We start from the raw sequence: 9,264 nt of genomic DNA on the forward strand, positions 1-9,264 counted from the left end.
CCTGCGGCGTGCAGCGTGGCTCAACCAGTGGCCCAGTACGACCCGTCTTCATTAGCAAAACACTCAAGACCGCTGCGAGGGGCCAAGCATCGCGGGGCGGACGATGCAAGGCCTCCTCAGGGGCGGCCTCACCAGGCAGGCTCGCGAGGAGGCGGAGAGATCAAGGCAAGGGGTACCTCACGAGGTGCCCATGATGCAAGCCGTGACGATCAAGACCAGGTGGGTGCCAGGTGGGCGCCATCCCGCGCAGTGTATTTGTTTCCTCTTTGGTGCAAAGGGGGGCATGCGCAGGCGAGGAGTACCGAGGCATCAGGCAAAGGTTTCCTTATTGGTGCAACGAGACCAAGACCAACAGGACGGCAGGATGGAGGTCACCATGGAGCCCAAGACGACATCATCACCAGCACCTTTGGCAGGCGAAGACCACCTTTAATCAGGATAGCTTTTACTAGATGTCCCCTTTCAAAATGGCCGTTGTTGGATCCCTTCCCTCTCAATATTTGGGAAGAGGACTAGGCCTCTATAAATAGGGCTGGCCACCACTGTAGAAGGCATCTCATCTAGCGGCATCTGATCTCATCCAGAGGCAGATCGATTCCTCCCCAAGCACACCATCAAACACAAGAACAACTCTCCTCGCGAGGCTGTTCTTCCCTTGTACTGTTCATCATTAGCCCAAGAGGCAATCCACCACACCACACACAGGAGTAGGGTATTACACCACAATGGTAGCCCGAACCTGTATAAATCTTGTGTCTCTTGTGCTGTTCTTCGTGCTAGCATAGAAATCACGGCGAGGTTGTGGGCGTGTTTCGGTAGGGAGAGATCTTCGTGCGCACCCCAGTGTTCGAACCTTAAGGGTTTTGCCAAAACCTGTTATCCGACAGGGGCAGATCATTGAAGATTTCCGCCTCTTGTTTGCTTTTCATCAGCTGCTCAAGAGCATCCTCACCAAGATCATCGTCACTGGACAGATCAATGGCTTCGTTCTCATTCCACAGAACGGCAGCTGGGGTCAGTGCTTGACCAGAACTCAGGATGGGCTTCTTCTTCTGTATAGACTTCTCGGTCTTCTTGGAGATGCGAGAGAGATCTTCATATTGCATAATGGATGTAGGAGGAGCAGTTGCCAATGGCTTCACACGTGAAGTTTTTGGTGCGACAGAGGGTTTTGAAGCCTTAGTTTTCTTCTGCTTCTGTGGCTTAGGTGGAGCAGGTGCTTCATCAGAATCTCTGTCATTAGCCGAGTGATCCACGGCGATCCCTTGAACTGCAATGTGAGTGATGAGGCCTTCGAGGTTGTAGAAGGGGCCGATGACATTGGGATTGGCATCACGGGTGCCATCAGCCTGAGGAGCAGATGGACTGGGGTTGAAGCCAAGTCCAAATGCTTTCTTGTTCTTCATAGCAGAATCCTTGGCAAACTTGAAGTTGTGCTTGAATAGATTGTCTTCACGACACCATAGCAGAGAAGATGGGTTAGCATTCTCTGGATGTGGTCCGCGAACCATGCAAGGGTAGAAGCCTTGATCAATGGCTTCGGACAGAGACTTGGATTGAAGATTTTTGTATAAGATATCTCCCCAAGGTCGCTTGATGGCATTCTTCTCGGCATACTCAGCAGTGATGAATCTGTACTTAAACCATTCCTCTTCCCAATATCTTCGAATCCATTGGATTCGAGTTTTGCGTTCACCATAGGTTTCTTCATGGTCTGTCTTGTACATCTCATATATATCAGGTGGCAAATCTTTGGGTGTATTCCCACGGCACTGTCTGCCGCCCTTTCTAGCTGACTTTTCTGTGTCCATGAAGTTTAAACTAGATGTCTTCGGAACTTGCAAAGGCTTTCGACGGCTGGTCAGATAGGAACTGGCTTGAGGAGAATTGATGTGACACTGTAAGAATTCTGCAAATGAATGCAGACTATGAGAACCAAGGGATTCTCCCACGGACATGTACCTGTGACAGCATTAGAGGTGCGAGGGAAGGGGAAGAGGTCATATGCATTCTTAGAAGATTTTGAAGATAAATTAATTTGAAGATATTGACCTCATAACGCAAAGACATTCACTTATTTGTTGAGAGTTGGTTCCAGATTTGTATGAATCCAAGAATAGGTACAAGTGAGGAACCTAACGTGATGTGAGGCATAAGTGAATAAGCTGGGCATTGATATGAGATGCAGAACATGATAGATTCAACAGTGTCAACATAGAAACCACTTTTGGTCGAGAAGGATGAATCTATCGGATCAAACAGGCAGTAAAAGGTAAGTTTTAATTACCACACGAAGAACTGCTAGACAGAACGGAGTAGGAGGCCGAGCAGTTCAATCTCCCGTGCCCTAACTTGGTGACGGAAGACACCTACGGCTGCGGCGGAGAAGACGAGGTCCGCGGCCGGCGTGAGGACGGCGTCGGTGAGGTCACGACAGCTAAGCACTTCGTCACCGGTGTCATCACGAGCTAGCGGTGGCGCTAGGGTTTGTGCGAGGTGTGGAGGTGGAAGAAGGATTTTGACCGTGATGTGATGTGTATTTATAAGGAAAGGGATAGCACATCACAATTACCCAGGTGCCCCTGGAGGTTCACATCTGAGAGACACGTGGCAAATATGCAACACATTGGAAGTTTTTCCATGTTCCCACGCACGCCTGGATTGTCGGGTGGTCGTTCCGGCTTCTCTGGTTTCCAGGAAATAAGGATGCATCATTAAAAATAGATTAAATGTTTGTCAGATTGTCATCAACTGACAATGACTTAGAGAAGACAATCGACAGGTTTCAATAGAATGCATATGATTTGGACAGATAGAGTTGAGGTAGAAGCATAGAACAGGTTAGGGTCTGATCACATTCACTTAGATCAAATGATTCAAGAGTGAAGTCACAACTATAAGTGAATGCTGTAGAGGACAGAACACACACACACACACACACACACACACACACACACACACACAACACACACACACACACACACACACACACACACACACACACACACACACCCATCTGGGCTATTTTGTTTCGCGAAACAGAATATTATTCTGTTACCCTACTTGAACTGACGGTTTCAGGCGGTTGTACTGATAATTTTCATCTCATCGAACTGATCGTCTTTTCGTTGGAATGGGGCGTCTAATATATCGTTGGAAAGCTCTTGATATCTACCTTACAAATATATAGGATTTTTTTTACAAAATCATTACAAATATATCATTGGAAAGCTCTTGAAAAAAATCGTTTTTTCAAAACCGAAAACGTGAATCGTATTTTGGAATCAATTTTCAAATGGTTTGTCGGAATTGAGCAAATAAGATGGCGTTGGAAAGCTCGTAAAAATCCGCATCTTCCATATATCTCCTGTTTTTTCAAATTATATACAATATAAACGTAATTTGAAAAACGGTGAAATTCTGGGTGAAACGTATTTTTTCGTCTTCTTGTAAATGATTTGTCATATTGACCCAAATGATATGGCGTTGGAAAGCTATGGAAAATGCACAACTTTTTCATATAGAAGTGTTTCTCTAATTCCTTTGGTTTAAAAACAATTTCAAATATGGTCAAATTTGATTTTGAACCTGATTTTTTTTAAAATTTATCGAAATGGGGTAAATAATATACAGTTGGATAGCTATCGAAAATGAGAAACTTAGTCATGTTGAACGTTTTCTCTACTTCGCAACCGTTTAAGAGTAATTTGGAATATGGCATGATGGACCCTGCTGTTTTCTCGTCTGAAAAACAGAGTAGTCGTACTGATATATGTGTATGTTTGTACTGAGCTATTTTTTGTAGAGTAATTTTGAATGGTTCCGAAAAAGGGTACTTGTACTAATGTTTGCATGGGTTTGTACTAAGCGTGTTTTCACTAACTAGACCTTGCTCTGTTTTTGGGTAATATTTTTCTCGTAAGTTGTCAATGGCTTACTGTATCCTAGCCCCGAACTTGCATGGTTTTTATTGTTGAACTAAATGCTATTTTTTGCCAAAAAAATTTTGCGTGTTGCTTTTTTTAAGTCAATTTTTTTGCAATGAATGTTCTAGATTTCTCTTGTTTTGCAACTTGAATTTTTACCATTTTAAACTTTTACCAACTTGAATTACCGTGTGCGGATGAGCATTTAAACTTGTAGAATTTAATTTTTTTGTTTTAATTCTTATTTGTTTTCTTGTCCGAACTTATGGTATCATCATCACTGAACCTACGTGGTTTCTGTAGCTGAACTAAAATCTATGTTGTCTGTGAAAACCAGGAAACTTGCATCTCCGTCAGAAAAAAAGAGTACTTGTACTGGTGTACGTGTGCGTTTGTACTGATGTATTTTTCATAGAGTAATTTTGAAAAGTTCCAATAAAAGTACTTGAACGGATGTACATATGGATTTGTACTGAGCATGTTTTCACAAACTAGACTTTACTCTGTTTTTTCTATATGATTTTCCTCGTAACTTTTCAATGGTTCACGGTATCATCATTCCCGAACTTGTGTGGTTTATACCGTTGAACTGAATGACAATTTTTTAAAAGAAAATGTTTTGTGTGTGTTTTTTAACTAACATTTTTTGAACGTTGTTCTGGACTTCTCTCATTTTATGAACTTTTACCATTTGAATTTCCATGGGGGTTTTTTAGGTTTTTTCTCAAACTTATCTAGGACGTCGTGTTGAACTTACAATTTTTTCAATGATGGACGACTATTTTTTGAGCTTTTTTTGTAGAACTTACACCGAACTTGCATGGTTTGTATCGTTGAACTGAATGCTATTTTTTCCAAAAAAATGTTTTTGTGTGTTTCCTTTTTTTTGGAAGTCAATTTTTTGCAATGATGTTCTAGACTTCTCTTGTTTTGCGACTTGAGATTTTACCATTTTAAACTTTTACCATCTTCAATTATCGTGTGTAGATCAGCACTTGAACTTATAGAATTTAAAGTTTTTTTAATTCTTATTTATTTTCTTGTCCGAACTTATGGTATCATCATCACTGAATGTCGGGGAAACTGATCCACGAACACCTATGGGGCCGGCGGACCGTGGCCCCTTTCGGTTCGGCGGGGGGCGGAGGTTGCAAGAAGAGCGGATCGAGGTGAAGCACACGAGCAGTTTACCCAGCTTCGGAGCTCTCCGGAGAGATAATACTCCTACTGCTGCTTGTCTGATTGTATTGTGTTCCTGCTCGAGGGTGAGCTAAGTGTTTTTCTGGCATTCGAATGAGCCGAACCCCCTCTACGTTGCGCGTGAAACTGATCCACGAACACCTATGGGGCCGGCGGACCGTGGCCCCTTTCGGTTCGGCGGGGGGCGGAGGTCGCACGAAGAGCGGATCGAGGCGAAGCACACGAGCAGTTTACCCAGCTTCGGAGCTCTCCGGAGAGATAATACTCCTACTGCTGCTTGTCTGATTGTATTGTGTTCCTGCTCGAGGGTGAGCTAAGTGTTTTTCTGGCTTTCGAATGAGCCGAACCCCCTCTACGTTGCGCGTGGGCCTCCTTTTATACGCTAAAGGGGTCAGCGACAGGTGGCAACGTAGACAAGGGTACAAATGTAAAAAGAGAGGTGGTTGGTACAGTTACCTGTACAGTGTATCCTACCTAACCCTGACGGCAGGGGACAAGGGCATTAAATGCCCGTCTGTGTCGCCCAAAAATGCAGAAAGGTACCGTCAGGGACGCCACCGCTCGCCATGATGGCAGTCGTGTCAGCTTCGCATGCCACCGCGCACCGCTGGCTGCACAGCCTCCCGCCACGCGCGCTTGGAAAGGCCCCCAGAGCGACACGTTGGTGGATGTGCTAGAGCGTGGGTATAGAGTGGCCGCCTGCCACGGCAAGCGCCTTGCCGCGGACGTCGTCTTGTCGTGCCTGGAAGCTTGTCGCCCACCAGGCCTCGAGATGCCCTGGTCAGTCTTCCCAGCAAGCTCCTCTTGTCGGGGCCTTGTTGCCTTGCCGGGACGCGTGGCACGTCGCGACAAGTTCCTTAGGATGCCTTGGTTGGCCTTCCCGGCAAGCTCCTCTTGCCGGGGCCTCGTCTCCTTGGCTTGAATACTTTGTTCTTGAATGGCTCCAAAGGAACCACGGAGGACCTTGGCGGTCGCCCGGCAAGCCTTGCCGCGGGGCGCTACAACTGCCCGTGCACAAGTTCAGGATACTAGGGTACCCTTATTCTAGTACACCGACAGGAGCCCCCGGGCCTGGGCCATACACGGTGCCGAGCGCTGTTGGGCCAGGCCCAAAACATTGCACGGGCACACGCGGCCTGGGTTGCGCCGTATCTTGCTCCGTACCCACCGCGCCCTCCCTAACGGCATGCGTCGAATGCGGCGTCGTGGGAGAGATCGTGGGTGGTTTCTTTATTCAGAAGGGCAAAACGTCCGCTCCCTCCCTCTTTATAAGCAGGGGAAACAGGGGCAGTTCGCCCATCTTGCCGTTTGTTGCTCCAACTCCAGAAATCTCCGCCGCTCCCCCCTTCTTCTCGAAGCAGAAAGAGAGCAGCGCTCCGCCCCCTGTTGCCACCAGCATCACTAACGCCGCCGATCTCCCCCACCACCTCCGCCATGGCTCCAAAAGCCGACAAGGGGAAGGGCGTGAAGTCGGACGAGGCGCAGCGGCTCGCGGCGCTGCGGAAGGAGCGGGCCCTCTTCCCCCCTCAGCTCGGTGCGCAGGAGCTGAGGGAGTACTACTACCTCTTCTGGTCAACGGAGACGCGAGCGCATCCGCGCACGAGGGTGCTCCCGGCCGCAGCTTCGGAACTGGCTCCAAGCGGGTACCCCTTCTTCGCGCTGTTCTTCTACTGCGGGCTCTGCCCGCCTTTTTCTGATTTCTTCTGCGACATTATGAACACCTACGGGTTCCGCCTTCTTGACTTCACCCCCAACACCGTTCTGACCATGGCAGTTTTCGCACATTTGTGCGAAAACTTTGTCGGAGTCCACCCAAATGTAGCCCTCTTCCGCCACTTCTTCATGCCCCGGGTCGAGAGAGGAGTGCCCCTTGCCGGAGGAATCGCTTGGATCTCGAGAACTAGCAAGAAGGAAGCGTATCTGGAGGGCGAGCTCCGCAGCAAATGGGAAGAGTGGAGGGCAGAATGGTGCTGGATCGTTGAGGAGAACCCGCAGCCTTTCACCGCCCTGTGCCAAACCCCAGTAGTGCGCGACAATGATTGGAGCAATGTGGCCCCGGAGGACGACAGGTTGAAGATTGCTGTCACTCGGATCCTTCGCCTTAGGCTTGCCGGGCTTACTGTAGGCGCAGTTGGCGCAGACTTCCTTCGCCGCCGCATCGCCCCCCTACAGGAGAGGAGGAGACCCGCCTGGGAGTTCAAGAACTGGGCAGATATCATGAGGCTGCGCCCGGGCCTCAATTTCAATTTCACGGTCTTGGAATTGGACGCGATGCTTCTAGAGCTATTCAAGCGCGACCCTCAGCACCCTTTTATGTTGCCGCGGAATGTCGTTCCGCTGTGCAACAATTCTTCACTTGACCGCATCCGTGCGATGATGCCGTTGTGCGATTCGCACGGAATCGCCCCAACTTGGCAAGAACCTGCGGATGACGTCGTGCGGGCGTTCTTTGACGACTTGGTAGAAGTGCCGGTCCGCGCCGATGAACAGAAGAGCCTCACCCACGACACTACCGACGCGGAGCTGCAGCGCATCGCCACTAGGACAGAAGAGGCTGCGGCAGCAGCTGCCGCGGGCGAGTTTGGGTTCACCGTGGAGGAGGCGGAGGCAGCAGAGGCGGCAAGCCTTGCCGAGCGCGAGGAGTTTGCCGGCGAGGAAGATCTTGCCGGCCCTGAAGCTAAGCCGAGCGAGCCCGGCGAGGAAGAGCCCAAGCCTTCAGACAGCTTGCCGCAGGCGGAGCACCCGGCCCCGCCAAGAAGGCGTCTCCGCAGGGCTGGGGACGTAGCGGGGCGGCAAACGAGCCAACAGCCGCCAAGCCGTGCGACATGCTCTACTGCGGCAAGCAATGTTGCCGCGGGAGCGCCTCATGCTGCTGCGGCAAATGGAGCGGGATCCTCCCGGTCCACCGCCACCGCCCCTGCCAAGCGGGCGAGGGAGCCTACTCGCCGCACCGGAGGCGAGCCGGACTTCGATCTTTCCGCGCTCAGCTCCGACGACGAAGAAGAAGAGTAAGATCCCCTTGCTGTCCTCGTTGTTCTTCAATTATTGCTATCTTGTCTTGTATTTGACTTGCTTCGATCTGAACCCATTCCTTTTCAGGACGCTGGCCCAGAGAGCGGCGAAGAGAGCCAAGGCCTTGGTGATTGTCATCGAAGATGACCCCACCGTGTCAGCAGGTGGTGTGTCTGAGACCACCTTGACGGACCCGGCAGCTACTCCCCAAAGCAGCCCCCAGCGTAAGTACATGGTTTACTTCTCGCTGACAGGCGCTCATGATTGCTCTTTTCTTTGCTGATATCTTGACTGTTGGATTGTGTAGGAGCAGAACAGCCTCACCAGGAGGGCACGGAAGCCGCTCCCGAAGTGCCATCTGCTTCGACTACGCCGCCAAGGGAGGAGTCCCCGGCAAGGGAGCGCTCTCCGACAAGGGAGAACTCCCCGGCAAGGGACAATTCTCCGGCAAGGGACGGTACTAGTGATCCTCCGGCGGTTGAGACCGCGACCGTAGATCCTAGTACAGGTAATCTTCTTGCCTGAAATCTTCCCTTGGGTTCTTCTTCTTCTGAATTTCCTTTCTTGGATTTTTACTTGACTTTTCTTCCTTTTTCTTTTTCGTTCTTCAGATCCATCTGCTGCGGAGCCAATGGAAACCGAGGACGCCGGCGAGGAAGGCGCGCGTGGCAACAACGACGACGCCGCCGCCATTGAAGAAGAGGCCGATGCTGATGAGCCCGCCGGTGAAGAGGCCGCCAAGGCTGCCACCGCAGAAGCTGGCGAGGGGTCGGGCGATCGCACTGACGGCCCTAAGGCCGCAGGAGCGCCAGGCGCTGTGCCGACCGCCGATCCCTCCGCTACTACCGCGGAGCCAGGCTCCGAAGAGCCCCAGCCCGGCGCCTACTTGAAGGCCGGCGATGGTATCTTCATCAAGCTTCCCTGGGCGTCAAGCTCCAGGGTGCCGGTCGAAGGAGCAGCTTTTGACGAGGAGGTGCTCGCCTCCGCTGGGCTAGCGTTGGTCGATGCGCCAAGCAGCAACGGCGAGTCTGAGGAGGAGCAGCTGCTGCGGAAGCTGCTGTCGCTCTACCGCGCCCGACAAACCAAGCTGGCGTCCCGAGAAGCACTCATCGCGACGGCGGGAGTC

This window comes from Triticum aestivum, chromosome 7B, assembly GCF_018294505.1.
Source record: "Triticum aestivum cultivar Chinese Spring chromosome 7B, IWGSC CS RefSeq v2.1, whole genome shotgun sequence".
NCBI classification, from domain to species: Eukaryota; Viridiplantae; Streptophyta; class Magnoliopsida; order Poales; family Poaceae; genus Triticum; species Triticum aestivum.